Source organism: Rhamphochromis longiceps, linkage group LG16 (assembly GCF_057381845.1).
Source record: "Rhamphochromis longiceps isolate RC_006_pf linkage group LG16, R_longiceps_female_GT1.1, whole genome shotgun sequence".
NCBI classification, from domain to species: Eukaryota; Metazoa; Chordata; class Actinopteri; order Cichliformes; family Cichlidae; genus Rhamphochromis; species Rhamphochromis longiceps.
The window spans coordinates 1,311,754-1,333,552 of NC_140572.1; the positions used below are offsets into that span (position 1 = coordinate 1,311,754).

At 44.8% G+C, this 21,799-nt stretch overlaps 1 pseudogene; it reads left to right on the plus strand.

The window, feature by feature from the left end:
- The first annotated feature begins 13,213 nt into the window (after window positions 1–13,213).
- LOC146650346 (uncharacterized) lies at window positions 13,214–14,590 on the plus strand (annotated as a pseudogene).
- Window positions 14,591–21,799: the final 7,209 nt, after the last annotated feature.

The following is a 21,799-nucleotide window of genomic DNA, read 5'->3' on the forward strand; positions in this document are numbered from 1 at the left end:
AGAGAGCCTCCCTCCACATCCTGCTCCCCAACTGCAGCACAAACAGACAACGAAGGAAAGTCAGCTGAACTTGGTTGACCACCTGCAGAGCGAGTTCCCAGCGCAGCCCTTACGAGTCCAGGAAGACCACCCATGACTTCTTCCACCAGCTTCTCCAGAAAGCGCAGAGACCTGACCCCAGTCTCCTGAGCCAGCTTGGCAGCCGTTTTCCATTGCCCCGCCGTCCTCAGGCCCGCCAGCTTGGTAAGACCAGCATTGACGAGGAACCTCTGCACACTAACAGTGCTGAGCATCCTGCCTGACACCAAGGGATTGTAAAAAAGAGGCTCCTCACCAACATCACCATAAAATTGAGAACAGTCTCTCAAGGTCCTTTATTCTGTGAAGTAGCGTAGTTGCTGTCTTGAACCAGGGTGGTTGTTGTCTTTGATAAAGATAACGCTGTGCTGTCTGAAGACAGAACGCTGTGATACGGCTGCGAAGGTCAATCAAACTCTGACCCCCCTCTGACACAGGTAGAGACAGCACAGCAGACCTAATCCAATGAAACCCTCCTCCAAAGAAATTAACCAGTCTTTGTTGTATCTCCTTGATAAGAGAGGCTGGAGCTTCAACAACAGTGGCACGGTGCCAGAGTACAGAAGCGGCCAGGTTGTTAACAACTAGAGATGGACCGATCCGATATTACGTATCGGTATCGGTCCGATACTGACCTAAATTACTGGATCGGATATCGGAGAAAAATAAAAAATGTAATCCGATCCATTAAATATCACGAAAGCACCTCACAAAACTTGCAACACGCCGTAACTCACCTCAGAACGTTAGCACGTCGGAGCAGTATGCATCACGTGATAGAGCGGCTGTGGCATGCGGGACCTGTCGGTGGTCTGGATAGCATGTGGAGCTTTGCTAGCAACCCGGCATTTCATCTCCGACAAAGTTATCCCGAGAGAAGTAAAGCAATTGTGTAAGTCCATCTCTGAATGTTTGTAAAGCATTCCTGCGTTAAGCTTAACAAGCGACTGCCTCTTCTTGCTGCTACTTCAATCATGAAACTGCTTAACGATCAGCTGATCGGCTTTTCTGTCGCGAGTCCGTGTCTCTAGTTTGCTTTTGGCCCACTTTGCACCAGAAAGAGCAAACCAGCGGCTGAAAAACAGCAGCACGTTTAAGCTTGATCAGCTGTTGTTAGAATTTATCTAATATTACTTTCTACTCCAGGATCTTTTTCTACAGCTGACGCTGGTAACTGTGCAGGGGCGGATCTAGCAAAGTTTAGCCAGGGGGGCCGATGGGGCATTAACAGGGAAAAGGGGGCACAAAGACATACTTTTCTTTCTTATTCTCATTTAAAATGTCGAGCTTTTAATAAATAATTATCTGACAGCCAAAGTTTTAATTTGATGCAAAATGAATAGAAGTCCATTACTGTATATAGTAACTATTAAGTCTAATATATATACCCTAGTAAGCTATAGTACTTTTTCCTTTGGGAAGGTACCATCTGTGCAGTCTGCAATTTTGTTGAAGAAAGATGTTGAATCTATTTAATATTTCTTGAAAAATAATTGATTTCTGAGCTTTTTTTTTCACACTGCATCAAATTAAGGTTGATTACGTCGATTAAGCATCATGAGGTGGAGCGTGAGGGGTGGTTCCCTATTTTTTATTTATTTATTTTTGTTGTTGCTGGGAGTTGGAACCCTATTAGTTAGGTTGCTTAATATTCATGCTAAGTACTCTTTAAAATACCAGAATAGGGAGGATGGTGTAGGTTTAAGTTTATTAGATTGATCAGTATTGCTGAACTATGAAATATTTTTTTTGCATACAGGTATAACAGAATAGCTTTAGTGTAGTTGTTGTTTTAAACGTGAGTATGAACTTATACAAAATGCAGCAAGATATTTAAAAAACAGTTTTGTTGATTAAAAAACACTATATCGGATTCATATCGGTATCGGCAGATATCCAAATTTATGATATCGGTATCGGTATCGGACATAAAAAAGTGGTATCGTGCCATCTCTATTAACAACCAGAGTCCTTCCCCTGTAAGACAACTGTAGCAGGACCCAAGTCCATCGAGACAACCGGGCAGCAATGTTTTCAATAACACCCTCCCAGTTCTTCCCCTGAAAGGATCAGTTCCCAAAAACACTCCCAAACACTTCAGTCCCTCCCTGTTCCACTGTAATTCTGCCGGTAACACTGGCTCCTCTTCATCAACCCACCCTCCCAAAATGAAACCTTCACACTTTGACCAGTTAACCTTCGCGGAGGATGCTCGCTCATACAAATCCAGTGTCTGTCTGAGTGTGGTAATATCACATATTGACTGGTTATAAAAACCGTAACATCATCAGCATAAGCTGACAATTTTACTGGACTTCCTGCTTCATCAAAGGTAAAACCTGAGAGTCCCTGTCTAAGATGGTGTGCTGATGGCCTGCTGTGTTAAAGGAAGAAGGGCAAAACCCTGCTGCTGTGGAGCAACAAACGGTGGAAAATTTAAGCACTAATGGCACACCTTCTTTTGCTACTCCATCTTCTCCTCGTTCAAGACAAGGTACGTTTGGCTAAATTACAATTGGAGGCTCAGGATAAAGCCGAAGCTCGTCAGGCAGAGTTGGAACTTCGCAGGTTGGAAGCAGAGACAGAGAAGGTGTTAAAGCTGAAAAGGTTGGAGCTGGAGTTGCAGATTGAAAGGGAGGCCAGACTGCGTCAGTTGGAGTTACAGGCACAGACTTCAAGAAGCACTACTACTCAACCTAGTTCTGCAAATTCATCTATTGGTGAAACAACCTCCTCCCATGTAAACCCAGGTGGTTTTAATGTGAGTAAAAACATTGTGTTGGTACCTCCATTTCGTGAATCAGAAGTTGATACATATTTCAATGTGTTTGAACGTGTTGCTGCATCATTGCACTGGCCGAGAGAAGTTTGGCCATTGCTTCTTCAGTGCAAATTGGTAGGCAAAGCACAAGAAGTCTGTTCTGCTTTGTCTTTGGAAGAAAGTTTGAAATATGATTTAGTGAAGTCTGCTATCCTTGCTGCTTATGAACTTGTTCCCGAAGCGTATAGGCAACGCTTTCGCAATCACAAAAGAACAGCAAATCAGACTTTTGTAGAGTTTGCTCGTGAAAAAGCTACTCTTTTTGATAGATGGATAACAGCAAGTAAAGTTCCCGACTACAACTCCTTACGTGAACTAACCCCATAACCCTAACCCCAACCTTCATTTAAAACTCTTTGGGGACATGCCTTCCCGTACTACTGTAATAGAGCACGGCATTGATGTTGGGAATGCAGTGCCTATTAAGCAGCATTCCCACTGCCCCGTATTGAGGACTGTATTGACAGCGTCGGATCTGCTGCTTATGTGAGTAAGCTTGACCTTCTTAAAGGTTATTGGCAAGTACCTCTGACAGAAAGAGCATCAGAAATCTCAGCTTTCGTAACACCTGATCACTTTTTACAATATACAGTCATGGCATTTGGAATGAGAAATGCTCCTGCTACCTTCCAGAGGTTAATGTTAACTGTATTATCTGGTGTGGCAAACTGTAGTGTTTATCTTGATGATGTGGTCATCTATTCTTCCAACTGGTCAGAGCATGTCGACACTTTAACCATTGTGTTCAAGCGTTTAGCTGATGCTTCCTTGACCCTCAACTTGGCTAAATGCGAGTTTGGTAAGGCTACAGTGACCTACCTTGGAAAGGAAGTAGGGCAGGGCAAGGTTCACCCTATCAGTGCAAAGGTTACTGCCATCCTCAACTTTCCTGTGCCAACAACACGCCGTGAGCTGCGCAGATTTCTGGGGATGGTTGGTTACTACAGGTGTTTCTGTAGGAATTTTTCTGAAGTCGTAACACCACTGACAAACCTGTGCAGCCCGAAGGTACCATTCATTTGGAGTCCTGAGTGTCAACATGCTTTTGAATGTGCAGGATGATGGACAAGGAGTGAGTCATCCTGTCTGCTTCTTTGGAAAGAAGTTCGATACTCATCAAAGACGGTACTCGACAATTGAAAAGGAGACTCTGGCCATGCTTCTGGCTCTTCAAAATTTTGATGTGTATGTGGGATCTACTTTCCAACCTGTAGAGGTCTTCATTGATCACAATCCTCTCGTATGTATAACAACAATCAATGATTGATGAGGTGGGCTTTAATTTCACAAAACTACAACATTGAAATAAAGCATAGGAGAGGATGTGAAAATATTGTGGCCGATGCCCTCTCAAGAATGTGATGGTGTAAGGTTAACAAACTTATACGTTTGTTTTTCTGGGTGGGGATGTTACATCCCCCAGGAGGATGTCTCTTCTCCCTACTAACTCTTTGTTTTGTCCAGGCTCCACCTCCTCTGTCCTGATTGGATGCTGCGCAGAGTCGGGCTAATTGGTAACCAGCAGAGCACTACTTAAGGCCTGTGGAGCTGTGCTTCTGTGCCCTCTGGCTATTTTGGTTGCCATACCTGTACAGGCTTTGTAACTTGTATGAGCCTGAACCCACATCCCATCACCGGGAGATGTAACAAGGACACACATACATGAGCATAACACAACACAACACAACACACAACACAAATCTAAGATGAAAAACAACCAAAAGAGACTTTAAAGTGGTCGCCATGATGATTCTACTTTAGAAACACGAGCAGGTAGAAATGGAGGCATCAGTGTGACTGCTCATCACTGCCTTTGTTACCTGTTGAAGACCGGGTCTGGCTGCTGGGCTGGCATCAACATGCACTCACATTTAAAATAAGCATACTGTCTGTGCTGTCCGTGTGTGTTAGCAATATCATTTGGTTGTTTCTGTCCTGAATGCATTTGACTCTTCACCGTTGCACTCTTGTCCTTTTTCTACAATAAACGTAAAAGAAATGTTTCTCCCAGTGATGCATTCTGCCATTATTAGTTGATTTGGGTTCAAGGGGTCACCGTTCTCCTAAGGTGGATTTAATGACTGAATTACTAACTGCACCGTCGTGATGATAGCTTTGATTGACAGCTGTGGTAACAGAAACTCCTTATCTCTGTTTGGAAATTGCAGATAGTGTAGGAATGCTGAGAGTAGATCCAGCATTTACTACTTCCCATACTGTACCCACGACTGCCTGCTTCTAACTGACAACATGAGGTGTTCTTCAGTAAACTGGACTAAACAACATTAGGACCTGAGGTATTGTGCACTTTTTCAGAAATCACACTTTTAACTTAAAAAGCTAAACGTGTAGTTTTTAAGCTCATGAGTAAATCAACGCCATTAGCTAAGATGAGCACTCAGCTATTAAGGGGAAAAGCTGGTATTGGATCCGTTTACATAAAAGAATTTACCCAGACTAAAAAAATCACTCTGCTGTGCTTGAATGTTAATTAAAAGTCAATGCTGTACTTCAAACATTGGCTCTGCTGCTCAGAGTGTGTTGAAGTGAAGGATGTTAAGACCTGCAGTAGCTGTATGTATGGACAGCAACAGCAAGTTTTAAAAAGCGTGCCTTTCGACAATCCCTTAATAACATGGGATTTTACACAATATTAACCTAAGATGAATTACTGAGACGCCTGAAAATGCTCTCACAGTATTTATCTTTTGTGGCCGATAGAAACACACTGCCTGTAATATTTTAGTTTCTACTGTTAGCTGATTGGACCATGCTCTTCTGGGCAGAGACCTCGGATGTTGTATCTGGAATCTGCTGGAGCTACCCAGTTTGATGGGTCACTGCCCTGAGTGTTCTGATTAACAGTTGCTGTCATCTTCAACATCTTCTCTAGCTTTATATATATGTATTTATATAATAATATTAGAGCCCTAACCCTGTTTCAGGTGTAGCAGTGCAGTGTGGGGAACAGGATCACTCGTATATGTCTCTTTTCTTTTCTGCGCACGCTGTGATCAGCTGATCTGTGCTGCTGCTTCAATATTTTCTGCTCATTGTGATTTTAACCAAATTGTCTCAACTATATTTTATTTTATATATTTTATTTATTGTTTACTCTATTTAATTTGTAAAATATGTGTACACACACACACACACACACACACACACACACACACACACACGTAGAAAAATATTTAGTATACACATCCAGAAATGCATATACTATTATATATTGTACATATATTTATTAGTTTCAGATGTAGCCATTCTTGTATTTTGCTTGTTTACATTATTGTATTTGCACATCTCTGTTGCTTGTGAAGCTCGCACACAAGAATTTCACTCACATGTGCTGTACCAATGTACCTGCACATGTGATGTGACAATAAAAGTGATTTGATTTGATTTGATTTGAATTGAAAAAGATTTGAGCATTTGTTACATGAATGACATGGCTGATTTTCCAACCCTTAGATGCTATAAAGCTAATATAAAAGGTAAGTGAATCTAACCGACATCATTATAAACAAATGCCTTGATGGATGCATAGATGACTCCAGTCCAGCACAATGCATCGATTTATCAAAAAAAAAAAAGCAAACTAAATAGCTTATCCTTCGCCAAACTGCCTGGTACATGTAACATGTGAATAACACAACATTTCTATACTTTAGTTTGTTTTAGATTTCACAAAAATAAGCAAGAAAAACAAGATTCACAGATCCAAAAAACTGATTTTAAATTTCTGAAATGAATTAGACATTACATCTGATCTTTAAGTTTACTTCAGACCCAGCAACACACTCAGACACAAACTGGTTCATCCCAAACACAAAACTCTTAAACACAAACTTAACAACGTAGTGCATGCTGTACCGTGTAGCCAGGAATGCCCAGGCCGCTACATTGGAGAGACCAAACAGCCACTTCACAAACGCATGGCACAACATCAGCTGTGTCCCAATCCAGCGACCTCACGCTTCGGAGTACGCGCACTTTGCGGACTATGTACGGCGGGTACTACGAAGTACGAGAAGTGTGGAAGTGAGAGGCTTGTGAAATGGGACGGTCTGGTCTTCGTCGCGCTGCTCAGGTTGCCTAGCAACCATGATACTAACCGTGAGAAACATTTCATACAGCATGAAGGAGAAAAAATGTTTTTTTGTCCGTTTGTTTTTATTATGACATCACTTTGATTAGTTGAGTATCTGAGGCTGAGACCACGGGACTGTAAAACATGATTGTTGGGCTTCATTTCTGTGCTGAACAGTCATTTAAGATTAGTTAGTAAATAACAATTAGTTAATGTTGGTCATGATACTAAAATCATCTCACTGTGGTAATGTAAATATAATATGGACAATATTATAGTTATTATTATATTAATTATGATTTATTACAGCAGTGAGCTTGAACTGTGTCAAATACTGAGCTTCAGTAAAGATTCAACTTGCAGTTATTTGTATTTCCTATCACCTTAAATCTTCATTTAAAGACAAGTATCTTTGACAGTGTATATACAGATGTATTATATATACGGTGTGACAGCACAAACATCTCCCCACTCACACGCTCTTGCTCGCCCAATCTGGAGCTTTTGATCGTTAAATGTCGCCCTTTCTATCTCCCTCGGGAATTCACCGCGGTCATTGCCTGCACTGTTTACATTCCGCCTCACGCGGACTCGGACACTGCCTTATGTGAGCTACATGAGGCTCTCACACATCAACAAACACTTCACCAAGATGCCGCACTCATTGTTATGGGAGATTTTAACAGAGTGAATCTCAAACGGACATTTCACAACCTTCACCAGCACATCAACTGCCCCACCCGGGGCACGAGGACATTAGACCACTGCTACACCCCGTTCAAGAACTGTTACAAGGCTCAGCCCCTGCCGGCATTTGGAAAATCGGACCATTCCGCCATCTTCCTCATGCCTGCCTACAAACAAAGGCTAAAGCAGCAACCACCAATCAGGAGGGAGGTCGCTCGCTGGACGGACCAATCGGTGGCCGCGCTGCAGGACGCACTGGATGACGCAGACTGGGACATGTTTCGGCGCAGCTCTGATGACATCAACATGTTTACGGAAGCGGTTGTGGGATTTATCGGGAAACTAGCGGACGACACAGCAGAAAGAACTATCATCCGAACGTTTGCCAACCAGAAGCCGTGGGTGGATAAAAACATCCGCGACGCTCTGAGATCACGCACCGCTGCCTACAATGAAGGGCTTGTCTCCGGTAATATGGACCTATACAAGGCTGCGTCCTACAACGTGCGCAGCGCGGTCCGAAAGGCAAAGCGGAGCTACGGGGAAAAACTAGAGTCACAGCTACGACAGTGCGACTCTAGGAGCCTGTGGAAAGGACTGCGGACTATAACGGACTATAAACGACCAGCTTCTTCAATGATGAATGCCGATGCTTCACTGGCTGATGAGCTGAACACGTTTTATGCTCGCTTCGACGCCGCAGCAATTAAAACAACAAACGGCTGCGCGCGCTCGGAGTGCACCAGTGAAGAAAATGCATTCGTCATCACAGAGCATGCCGTGAGGAACACCTTCAGGAGGGTGAACACCAGGAAGGCAGCAGGACCAGATGCAATCCCTGGCCGGGTCCTTAGAGCCTGCGCTGATCAACTAGCACCGGTGTTCACGGAGATCTTCAACCTCTCCCTGGCCCAAGCTGTGGTTCCCACGTGCTTCAAACGGTCCATTATTGTCCCTGTTCCAAAGAAACAACAGCCCGCTTGCCACAATGACTACCGTCCAGTAGCACTGACTTCAATTGTGATGAAGTGTTTTGAAAGACTGATGAGAGATCACATCACTTCTTCACTTCCTGCCACCATCGACTCACTTCAGTTTGCTTACCGGACTAATCGTTCCACAGACGATGCCATATCTCACCTGCTCCACACATCCCTGAGTCACCTGGACACTGGCAGAGGGAATTATGTTAGGATGCTGTTCGTGGACTACAGTTCAGCATTCAACACAATAATTCCCTCTAAGCTTTTCACCAAGTTGACGGATCTAGGACTGAGCTCATCACTGTGTCAGTGGATCCTCAACTTCCTCACAGACAGACCCCAACAGTGAGGGTAGGAAAACAAGTCTCCCCCTCCATCTCACTCAGCACTGGAGTGCCTCAGGGCTGTGTTTTAAGCCCCCTGCTGTACTCACTGTACACTTATGACTGTGTAGCCACATCAGACACCACCTCCAGTGTCAAGTTTGCTGACGACACTGCTGTTGTGGGCCTGATCTCCGACAACATCGAGACGGCCTACCTGGAGGAGATTAGGAACCTGGAGACCTGGTGCCAGGAGAATAACCTCCTCCTAAACATCAGCAAGACTAAGGAGCTGATCATGGACTTCACTACAAAGCAGGCGAGGAATTACAAACCCCTCATCATCAGTGGCACGCCAGTGGAGAGAGTGGACAGTTTCCGATACCTGGGTGTCCACATCACTCAGGACCTGTCATGGTCCTACATGGTCTGTCACACAGAATAGATATCAGAGCCTTAAACAGGCTGACTTCTGCTAAATGGGTCAAACTGGGCAGAAAGTCTACAAACACATAACATCCTTATAGAATATGATGTAACACTATAGATCAACTTAGCTCAGAATATATAAAGCATATAAACAGTTACAGCAATATGATGCAACAAACACAGCAGTGCTACTGATCCAAAATACTCAAAGCTTCATAGAACCGAAACCAACATTTATTTTAGCTCCATTCTGCTGCTGATACATACTTTAGGTTTCTGAACATTAAACTTGTTGCTGCCTTTCATAGTGTGTAACTTGAAGGCCCTGAGTACTTTCTCCCACACTGGAAACACTGGGATGATCACATTATTTGAACATTACCTAATAAGACTGATTCAGCACAGACAGTTATGTTAAACTTTCCTAGCAGTCCTTCACAAACAGGGAACAGTCTGTCTATTCTCTCCATCTGTCAGCTGCTGCTGGCTCTTCCTCCTCCTCTTCCTCATACACTGCTGAGTTTGTCCTGGTGGATCATCAGGGCTGCAAAGCCTCACAGATGATGTGCAGCAGTGTGTCCCTCAGTCTGTCCTCACTCTGGACACTTGCAGTCGTCACACATGGAAATCAAATGTGTGATAAGCTGCAGGATTCAGACACAAGTGCAACTTATAAACACATGTTCATACTTTTATTCCACAATCAGAGAGAAAGAAACAGAGAGAGAGTGCAGGACAGACAGACAGGTGACAGTCTCAGGTGTACACACTGCTACACAACAGCACCAGAGAAGCAGGATTTAGTGTTTGTGTTATTACGAGTGTAAACAAGAAGAGTTCCAGATGGTGCAGTGGACACATGTGTGACTGCTGTGATTAAAGCATCTTTCTTTCAGCTTAACGAGTGAACCGTCAGCTTGTTCAAACACACGTTAAAGTCCGTTTGGCTCGACACCACCGAACAGAGGCAGCAATATAACACAGCTCACAATAACAGTGCAGTGAATCCTGCTTGTGCCGTGATGTTCAGGACTGCAAACCGAGCAGCATCACTGACTTTCAGCTTGTTGTGTTTGTGGATATATGACTGACTTTAATCATCCACAAAATCATCACATTCTCTGTAAGATTAAGGTCAATTATCAAACAGCGTATAAAGTAAAGGCTTTAAAACCAAGTTAGTACAAACATCACTAATGTCACATAACTTTGCTGACATGTGACCAACAGTAATGTTTTAATGTTATTAAACATTCACACATAAATAAGTGACATAATATTCAGTACTTACTTTTGAAAGTTTACTCTTTGGCCGCCCCGCTTCAGCCATCCGCCGCTTTTTTCCGAAAGAAATATCCACACCCACCGCTGCGCTAGGAATCCTGGGATTTATGGGGCCACGAAGTCTACACGGTCGCTAAATTGGGACACAGCTATAGAAGAGCCACCTCCATGGGACAAGACTCGGCGGTCCATCTGCATCTAAATGGTAAATCTAAAGGTCAAAGGTCACTCTTTGAGGATGCCAATGTTCACATTTTGGACAGAGAGGACAGATGGTTTGAGAGAGTGAAAGAAGCCATTTGATATACCTTTATAAGTCCTACAGGGGAAATTTCATAAGGCTGCTGACCTATTGCACGCAATGGCGGCGCCATCTTACCCTCCGACCATACATACATTACACAAAACATCACATGGGGAAGACGGGTCAGAGGTATAACAATGGAAAATGCACCACATGAGGAAAGATAAGGAGAAAAAAATAACTCCCCCCAGACTGAGCTCCAACAGGGAGATCAGTTCAAGAACAGAAAAAAACACCTCTGCACATAAAAAAAACTCTTAATACACCAAAGAAACACATGACAAGCTACAGGGCGGGTAAAGGTGAGAGACCGCCGACTTAGACAGTACATCCGGGCCTGCAGCCTGTGCGCTGGTCTCCTTGATCCCTGTCAGCATCGGAAGGGAATAAGCGTCGAAGGCATTTGGAAAGGGAGGGGGGATGAGTGTGTGCATATCAGTGTATATGTGTGTGTGTGTCCATAGTTCAGCTGAGACAGTGTCCTTCGCCCTGCCAGGCTAAGTAAACAGTCTTCCAGCCAACCCAGGTGGCCTTGTAGGGAATGGGGGGAACAGTCTAAACACAGTCGTTATCAGGGTGTTGTTGTTCAGCTCCAACCTTGAGACCGCAGCTGGCGCCGAGAGGGTCTCCACATGAAGTGATGGTGCTTTTTACTTTAGTGCGAACAGCTCATATGAATTTCAAAGCAGTTCTACAGTCCAACACTGGTCTCTCAATCTCCTGTTGGAGAGCCGCGAGCTTCGCCATACTTGCGTTCTGTGATGCTGTCATTTCTTGTGCTCAAGGAGCCGATTCTGAGAACTCACGGCAGTGTGCCTCCCCGAGATGTCATCCAATTTGCGCCCAGAGATTTTATTCCGAGCGAGCCCTTCTGAGATGTATCCAGTCTGCAGTCAGAGATCTTATTCTGAGTATTCACAGCAGCCGTAGCCTCTCCAAGATCTTATCCGTGCTGACTCAATGAGCCCATTTTGAGAAACTCACGCCTCTCCCATCGTTCCAATCCCAGCGGGCAGCCTTGTGGGGGCTTGAACAGCTGGTTTCACTTTCTTAATTCTTTGATAAGTCAGGGCCAAGCCAGCTCCGATCAGCCAGAACCCTGTTATCATGGTTCCGAATAGGTAGATATCTTCAGCACTCAGGCTCACCCGAGCCCAAACTTCTCGTTGAGAAGGGGGTGTCAATTGCATTTAGGGACCAGTTGATCAAATCCATAATTCCTCTTTTAGGTTTTAGAGAACAGACTGTGAGAGAGTGTTCCAGGGAAAAGTAATACAAAAAACACGAAAGTAGACAAGGACATAAGAGGCTAAGCAGGGAAGCTAAGGGAGAGGAGGAGGAGGAGGAGAAAAGTGCGACCGCCTTCGTCAAGAGCAAGAACAGAAACCCTTATGTCCACTGTGAACACCTATCTTTGAACAGAGGGCGAGGCTTATGAAACCAACTGTCTGCCATCTGTACTCCAGTTTGAGATCCTTCCCAGATGCCTGAACAGCCACTCACATCCTCACATTCATATGTAGCTAAATAAGTAATCATTTGAGGCTCACTGTTATGTGTGGGGAGTCTCTTCTTTGTGCAACCTCAGCAGCGTTCTAACTCCTTGGAGGTGCATGGCAGAAAAGTCAGCCAGCTAATCCAACTTAGCTGCTCTTGCAGCTGTCTATCAACTATGTATGCTACTAATAGGGCTTTGGAGCGTGATGTCACAGGAGGCGGGCCACGCCCCCCGCCGCCATGACAGTAGGCCAGACAAAGGATACAGCTTCAGCTATGTTGTGTAGTCGGTTGCAACGTTAGATCTCACGATCGTGAAGGCAAGAAAGTGGATAATGGGCTATTTTTTCATCGTTTTCCATCCTGGCGGCAACGTGAGGGATCCCATGTATCCGATATCACCAAACAAAGACGCCAGGCATGGATTGCAGCGGTGAGACGAGCGGATATCGAGTTCTGTGCAATCGCCAGCTTTTTGTTGGTTTGCTCGCGGCATTTTCTCTCCGGTGAGTTCTAAATTAATTTATATCACTATTAAAAGGCTTTTAGTGTTTTTTTTCAATGCGCTGCGGTCATAGATAATGAGATAAAACATGCTAATGTGTGATGCTGCACAACCACGTCATGTCGACTGAGTAGCTTTTGATTTGGCATTATTGCAGGCAAACCAGCATATGAAATGGAACAAATCCAGACTGGGCACCAACACTGCACATGGGGCACGACGACAAACCTGTGTCAGACCTGTGTCGCAAGGCGTACACAACGGAAGCGAAAAAGAGCACCCATTGCAGGTAAACACCCCCCCCCCCCTCTAAAAACATACTAAATTGCTCTTATGGTACACTAATCCGCACATAACTTAAAGATGAATCACACACCTGTCATTGGAATATTGGTGTACATTAACCTTATGTCTATGCACTATTTTTATCTTACAGGCTTGATGATCAATGAAGGTCTGACAGAAGAACAACAACAAAATAACCATGACATGGAGGCAGTGGACAGCAGTTGTGTTGGAGAAGTGGAGGTTGACGTACCAGCTGCAAATGTGGACAGTGGTGATGGGAGTGACAGCGTCACGGAAGCTGAAGGGCAGACGAAGGATTGTGTGTGCAATGAACAGGGCAGAGCAGAAATAAACCGGCTGCTGGAGGAGAACAGACTGCTTCGAGCACAGTTGCAAAAGACAGAGCTGAATGAAACTTTCTTAAAGGACGATACCGAAAAAGTAAGATATTACTGGACTACATTGTTATGCTGTCTTAATGTCCCTCTTCAACACTGTCAAAGATTTCCTGCCAATATCGAAGACACTGACAGGTTTCCAAATGCTCTTACTCACACTGATGTGTCTGAGACTTGATCTTCCAGTCCAGCATCTTTGTCATCTATTCGATGTGTCCCACAAAACACTGTCTTCTGTCTTCACCGATACCATTGATGTTTTGTATGCCCGCTTAGGAGCACTGGTGCACTGGCCTGAGAGGCACTGTCTGCAGGCCACAATGCCTCCACAGTTTACTGAAACTTTGGAAAACGAGTAGCCAACATTGTTGACTGTTTTGAGATTCGAACAGAAAGACCATCTAATTTAAAGGCACATGCACAAACATACTCTCATTACAAGGGTACACACACCATAAATACCTCATCGGGATTACACCCCATGGAGCTATTTCTTTCATTTCCAGGGGATGGGGGGGGCGTGCATCAGATAAACACATCACAGAGAGATGTGGCATTCTTCAAAAGCTGTTACCAGGGGACGTAGTGTTGGCTGACAGAGGCTTTGACATCAGAGATGCTGTAGGAATGATGAGTGCGGAGGTCAAGATTCCAGCTTTCACAAAAGGCTACTGTCAACTTGATGCAAGGGAAGTTGAACAAACGAGAGCAACTGCCCACCTGAGAATTCATGTTGAGCGAGTAATAGGTAGTTAGCGCAACAAGTTCAAAATGTTACACACTACAATGCCAATCCGATTACTCTTATCATGTGAGGCTGAAGACAACACTTCTTGTTTTGTTAATATGTACCCCAGTGTGGTTGTCAAACCAGGGCCAAATGACACTTGCTCCTGTTGAGTATTCTTAAAGCTGTTTTTTTGGATGTACAGTACATTGTAAATAGTTGTACTTTGTGTGAAGTTGTTTTAATAAAACAAAAAAGAATAGTGTATTTGTTTGTTTTTCTTTATTATAGATCTATTCACATGTACACAGCAATCACATAAAAATGAAATGCAAACTATTTACATCGCACCACACAGCTGTCATCAATCTTTAACCACAACATGAAACATTACAGGCTATTTAGAGCAGCACGTTGTTTCCAGAAGTATTTCCCAACAAGTTCAGGAAGGCACGCTTTACGAAAGAAGTCTTGTGCTTGCTTTAAGCGCGGTTTCCAGAAATCCACAGCAGGGAAGACGCGAATAACAGCAAGGTCTCTCTGTGTCCACAGAACGAGGTCACAGTGGTTGGCGCCCGTAACAAAGATGCACGCAATTTTTTCAAAGTACCGTCTCTTGGCGTCTGGGCACAATCGGTCGCGATACAGCCCTTTGTCTTTTGCGCTGATTTTGAGCATGGTTCTGGCAGTCCCGAATCCAACACTTCAACACTGTGCGCTTGTTTTGCTTTCTGGCCTACTGACATGGCGCCGCGATCCCACAATGCACTGCAGCGTGACTCAAAAGCCCTATAAGCTAGTTAAGAGGGAACTTAACCGTGATCAGTTTCAAGTAGTAAAAAGAAATAGGAGTTCTCAAAGGTGAGAACTCAAAACATCCATTACAAAATTGTTCAGTTAAGATGGGCAGCTAGTAGCTTCTTGGGATCCAAATGATATGTAAATTACACAATTCATCCTTTGGCAGTCAATCATTAGCTTTCTCAAGATCCACAACGACACATCATCAGCTCTGCACATCACGCTTGTTCATGAAAATCAGCACTAGTGCCTCTCCAAAAGTATGTGAAACGGTCTTGTCAAAAAGTCCACTGTTCATGTATTTCATCTAGATCAGCTGCCTTTACTCTTCATTCCCTTCATAGCTGACCTCACTTCCTCCTCTGCACCTCCTGATTAACTGACTTTTCTTCATCCATCCTTCTCGCCCTCTTTCTTACCACGCGTAGGCTCAATTCCTTCCTGAACTCTGTGGAGAAGTCTTCCTTCTTCAGCTTTCACTTATTGTCTCTAAAGTGATCCTACAGATGACCATCTGATGCTGCCTCGCTACATGTTTCCCTGACACCACCTGCAGTTTCCTGTTTGTTTCAGATTGTACCTTCTGTATATGATGTAGTTCGCCTGTGTGCACCTTCTTCCTCTCTTATACTTGACCCTTTGTTCTTCCTTCTTCTTGAAGTACATGGTCACCATCCTTTTTGTAAATCCACATCCTTCTGCATTTGTCCTTCACAGCATACCTATTCAGCAGCTCCTCACCTGTGTTCCCTTCACTTACATGTTTATTAAAGTCTTCACCAATCACCACACTCTCTGCCACTTCATCCAACGTGCTCCAGAATTGCTGTCTGACATCCAGCCCATGGGGGTTGTTTCCAGCTTCATGGTCTGTTATCCTCGTCAGTTTTTTAAACACTATTCACATTCTTTATGTCTGTATGTGTGGATAAATGCATGCCACTAAATACATAAATTACACATTGCGTTTACACTCCATGAAGGTCTGGTGAAAAATTGTAGTTTAAAAAGTCTCACACTGTGAGACAGTGTTACATTCAATTGTTATATGGCTGTGCTAAAGTATACAGTGTCTTTACATGAAGCCCTTTCATTTGTGTTTCATGTCTCTTTACAGTGAAGGATGCAAGGCCAAATCCCTCAACATAGTTTGTCTTCGTCTAGTATTATCAAAGTGTTACAGATTGATTTGGGAGCAGTGGCTCCCCAAGGTCTATTATGCCTGTAACTTTGATTTTACTACAGCAGATATTACCTACAAATCACACTACACAGGACTCTCTTGACTCAGTTCCTTTTAATTCTTTTACAAAGGTTTGAGGCAAATTGTATAAAGTGTGACTTAAAGCCTGCACTTTCCTGTGGGACTCCACATCCAACACTTCTTTTCAGCAGAAGCATGAAATGTCAGATGCAGTTTGATATTGTTCCTCCAGGTTTATGAAGAAGGAACACAGTAAAACTTTTAACACTGGTTCAGATTTGAGACTAAGCTCCCTTGTTGCCCTACAAACAAGAGTGAAGTCTTTTTCTTACTCAGACAGTAAAGTGCAAAAAAGAGACTGCCTCTGACTCATGGCGCTTCACTTGCTTGTTTGCCTGCTCATGCTTTTTTTTGGTTTGACTGGTCTTGCATTAGATGTCTTTCTTTTGTTAACTTTGACCCATGTATCTCACTGTTTTCTTTTTGTTTATTTGCAAGATTAACACCCAAAGAATGTTCAAACCTCCTGGTTATCTGGGGGATTTCTGTGTGAAGTTTGCGGGTTCTCGGAGTACTTCCTCCACTATCCAAACAGATTATATATCTGACACACATGACATGATGTTCAGGAACATGTGTAAAAGCTTCTGATATGTCCAGAAAGAGGATCGTTGTGGAAAATTTCCAAATGCTGCACCCAGAAGCAGTCAGCTTGATAAGATGCAAGTGGTGTTATAGTTCTCTGTTTCTATGACTTTTTGATATGTGGTCGGACATTCTGCATTGCCATGCTGTGCACACTGCCTAAATAATAATGGGAAGTTTGTTTGAGGGTATAAATGATGCAGACATGACGATAAGACATACTGCCATGAGGCTTGGTCTTCTGGGAACGATCGTCTGAAAGAAAATTCTATTTGCCTTTCCTGTATTTTGCAGTGAGTGTAAATGATTCTGTCTGGGGTTGTGCATGTTGGTTTTGAGTATCCATGGGAGATTACCATTCCAGTTTAGTTGCTGAAGAATTCTTCCCAGATGGACCTCAGCACTGGTTAGAAAAAGATGAGTTCCTCATCGCCATGGTCTGTCTTTTGGACCAAGCCTGCTCCAAGACAACTCGCACTGGTGTCTGTATCTCCCATTGCTGATACCACACGGGCCAAGAATTTAAGAGATGTCCTGAGCAGTTTGCTCTTCTTCATATTCAAGATGGCGCCGAGTATGGCAGCCTCGTCGCGAGCTCCCCCAAGCAACGGCTTTCTTCTGTGTTTAATTTTACTTTTCCTTTATTTTTTCACGAGCAGCACTTGTCTCCTTGTGTACGACCGACAAACCTTACTGGACATAAAAGACGGTCTTTCTTATAACTTTCCGGAGTTCAAGTTTTGCAACACGGACGCTCCGTTTGCAGACCCCCCATTCATCTCACCTGAGACGCCTTTGTTCTCTGGCCCTGGAGGCCGCAAACGCCGACGCAGAGGGAGAAGATCTGGCGTTCTGGTTCGACTGAGACGGCGCACTTACAGACCACCGTTACCCAGTTTATTACTGGCTAATGTGCAGTCTCTGGAGAACAAGCTGTGCGAGCTTCGGGCACGGATCTCATTCCAGCGAGAGATGCGGGACTGCTGCGTGATCTGCCTCACAGAAACCTGGCTATCGGACAAAGTACCGGACTCCGCAATACAACTGCCGGGGTTCTCTGTGCACCGCGCGGACAGGTCACAGGATCTTACTGGGAAAAGCAGAGGCGGTGGTGTGTGTTTCATGATCAACAACAGCTGGTGTGATTATGCGAACGTGCACCCGGTCAAATCCTTCTGCTCACCGGACCTGGAGTACCTGATGATTAAGTGCCGGCCATTCTGGCTACCGAGGGAATTTACAGCAGTGATTATTACGGCTGTTTACATTCCCCCACAAGCCGACACTGACCGAGCACTCAGGGAACTGTACAGCGCGATCAGCAGCGAGGAAACCGCACACCCAGAGGCAGCGTTTATCACAGCCGGAGACTTTAATAAGGGAAACCTGAAGAAAGTCTCACCAAAACTCCATCAACACATCCTTTTCAACACACGTGGAAACCGGCAACTCGACCACTGTTACACCTCTTTCCGGGATGCGTACAAAGCCCTCCCCCGCGCCCCATTCGGCCAATCAGATCACTGCTCCATCCTGCTCCTGCCCGCCTACAGGCAGAAGCTGAAACAGGAAGCTCCAACCCGGAGGGCGGTGCACTGTTGGACGGACCAATCGGAGTCTGCGCTGCGGGACTGTTTTGATCACGCGGACTGGGAAATGTTTCACGTGGCCGCCAGAGACATTGATGAATACACAGACTCAGTCTGTGGATTTATCAGGAAATGCGTGGAAGATGTCATCCCATCCAGAACAGTCAAATCCTTCCCAAATCAAAAACCCTGGATTAACGGAGATGTTCGCGCGGCACGGAACACCGCCTTTGCCTCCGCGAACACATCGGACTACAAACACGCACATTACCAACTCCGGAAGACGATCAAAGCAGCCAAACGTGAGTACAGGGACAGGGTGGAACAACAGTTTGACAACCCTCGGAGTATGTGGCAGGGACTAAACACGATCACAGACTTTAGAGGGAAAACCAGCACACCGCAGACCACGGCCTCTCTGTGTGAGGATCTAAACGTATTCTACGCTAGATTCGACACAGCGAACACCATGAGACCGGACAGTGTGCGCACCGCGGATGACGTCAGTGCGCACACTGTGTCTGAGGAGGATGTGCGGAAGTGCTTCAGGAAGGTGAACGCACGCAAAGCTACTGGTCCGGACGGGATTCCCGGCCGCGTCCTCAGGTCATGCGCGGCTCAGCTGGCTGGAGTGTTCACGCACATCTTCAACCTTTCCCTCTCTCTGTCTGTAGTCCCAGCCTGCTTCAAAATGGCCACCATCGTCCCTGTACCCAAATCCTCCACCATCTCCTCATTGAACGACTGGCGACCTGTAGCCCTGACCCCCATCGTAAGCAAATGCTTCGAGAAGCTGGTCAGGGACTTCATCTGCTCTGCACTACCCGACTCACTGGACCCTCTACAGTTTGCATACCGCCACAACAGGTCCACTGATGATGCCATAGCCCTGACACTACACACTGCCCTGTCACACCTGGAGAAGAGAGACACGTATGTGAGGATGCTGTTTGTAGATTACAGCTCAGCATTCAATACCATCGTTCCCTCGAAGCTGGACAGGAAACTGCAGGATCTAGGACTGAGCAGCTCCCTCTGCAGCTGGATCCTTAGCTTCCTGTCTGACAGACGCCAGGTGGTCAGACTGGGCAGCATCACCTCATCCCCCATCACACTGAACACTGGTGCTCCACAGGGGTGTGTACTGAGCCCTCTCCTGTACTCACTCTACACCTACGACTGCACAGCCACTAACAGCTCCAACATCATTGTGAAGTTTGCGGACGACACTACAGTGGTGGGTCTTATCACCAACGGTGATGAGACGGCTTACAGGGAGGAGGTCAGCGCCCTGACCCACTGGTGTCAAGACAACCATCTCACCCTCAACGTCGCAAGGACAAAGGAGTTGATAGTGGACTTCCGGAGGTGCAGAGAAGTACACACCCCCATCACCATCAACGGCGCTGCTGTGGAGAGAGTGAGCAGCTTCCGGTTCCTTGGCGTACACCTGGCTGAGGATCTTACGTGGTCAGTACACACAAACAAAACAGTGAAGAAGGCGCAGCAGCGCCTCTTCTTTCTCAGGAGACTGAAAAGATTCGGCATGAGCCCCCGCATCCTCAGGACCTTCTATCACTGTGCCATTGAGAGCATCCTCACTGGATGCATCACCACCTGGTATGGCAACAGCACCGCCTACAACTGCAAAGCTCTCCAGCGAGTAGTGCGGTGCTCTGAACGGATAATTGGAGGTGAGCTTCCCTCCCTCCAAGACATCTACAGGAAGCGGTGCCTGAGGAAAGCGGGGAGGATCATCAAGGACTCCAGTCACCCCAGCCATAAACTGTTCAGACTACTTCCATCAGGAAGGAGGTTCTGCAGCATCCGGTCCCGTACCAGCAGACTGAGAGACAGCTTCTTCCATCAGGCCATCAGACTGCTGAACACGTCATAGACACCTCAGCTTCACTACTGGAACTTCAACATTATGCACTCCACACTGTATATAAATGCCACTTGTTTTGCACATATTCAACTCTGTATATTTTATATATTTTATTATTATTATTATTATTTTATTTTATTTTTTTACTATTTAATTTGTAAAAATGTGTATACATACACACACACACACACACACACACACACACACACGTAGGAAAATATTTAGTATACACATCCAGAAATGCATATACTATTATATATTGTACATATATTTATTAGTTTCAGGTTGGCCATTCTTGTATTTTGCTCGTTTGTGTTGTTGTGTTTGCACATCTCTGTTGCTTGTGGGGCTCGCACACAAGAATTTCACTCGCATGTGCTGTGCCAGTGTGCCTGCACATGTGATGTGACAATAAAAAGTGATTTGATTTTGATTTGATTTGATATTCACAGTTTGGCCAGGCTCTCTGAACTCGTCCAGCGCAGCTTGAACATCAATCAAGTTGTTGTTTCCAGCAGCTGGAGAAAATAATGAGGCAAAGCAGATGCCGCCCTCCAGTTCCTACAGAATTCTTTCTGGAAAGTTGTGGGTGTGTTTTTCGTCCAAAAAGCATAAAATTGAACTGGAAAAGAGCCAGAATGCAGACAAATGTAGTAATTTCATATACCTCAGGAACCATGTTCACTGCCAATACCCCCTGTTCACGTTTAGAGTAGAAAGCAGCTCTTGGATTCTTTGATTTCTTGGATTTTGGGAATAGGGTGGGCATCTCTCACAGTATCTATGCATGCAGGCTCTTTTTTGGCAAGTCAGGCAACATGTTATAGAAATTGCCTGATGGAAGGGCAGCAGGGTGTTTAACACCTTTGCAAAAGCAAGTGTGTGGCCATCATCTGCTTTGGAGTCTGCATTTCCTGGACTCTGTCCAGGTAATCTGACTTCCTCCCACAATCCAACGATGTGCAGGTAGTGGGATGAAGTTAATTTCTAAACAAAAACCAATATATGTCAGTCCCACTCATATTTTATATTAACCTTCCTCTCATGTTAGCTTTCTGTTATCATCTCTTATGTTAGCGGGTCGGTTTTGACCCGTGAATTAAATCAGCTGTAAAATATACTAAAAACAATAAGTTATCATCCAATTTGTTTCTCATCTCTTGGTTACCTTGTTAGGCTTCCTTATCCATGAAAATGTTGGTTTTAATACTTTTGGTGTGGGCCTCTGGGTCTTTTTTTGTCACTATACCTGTCA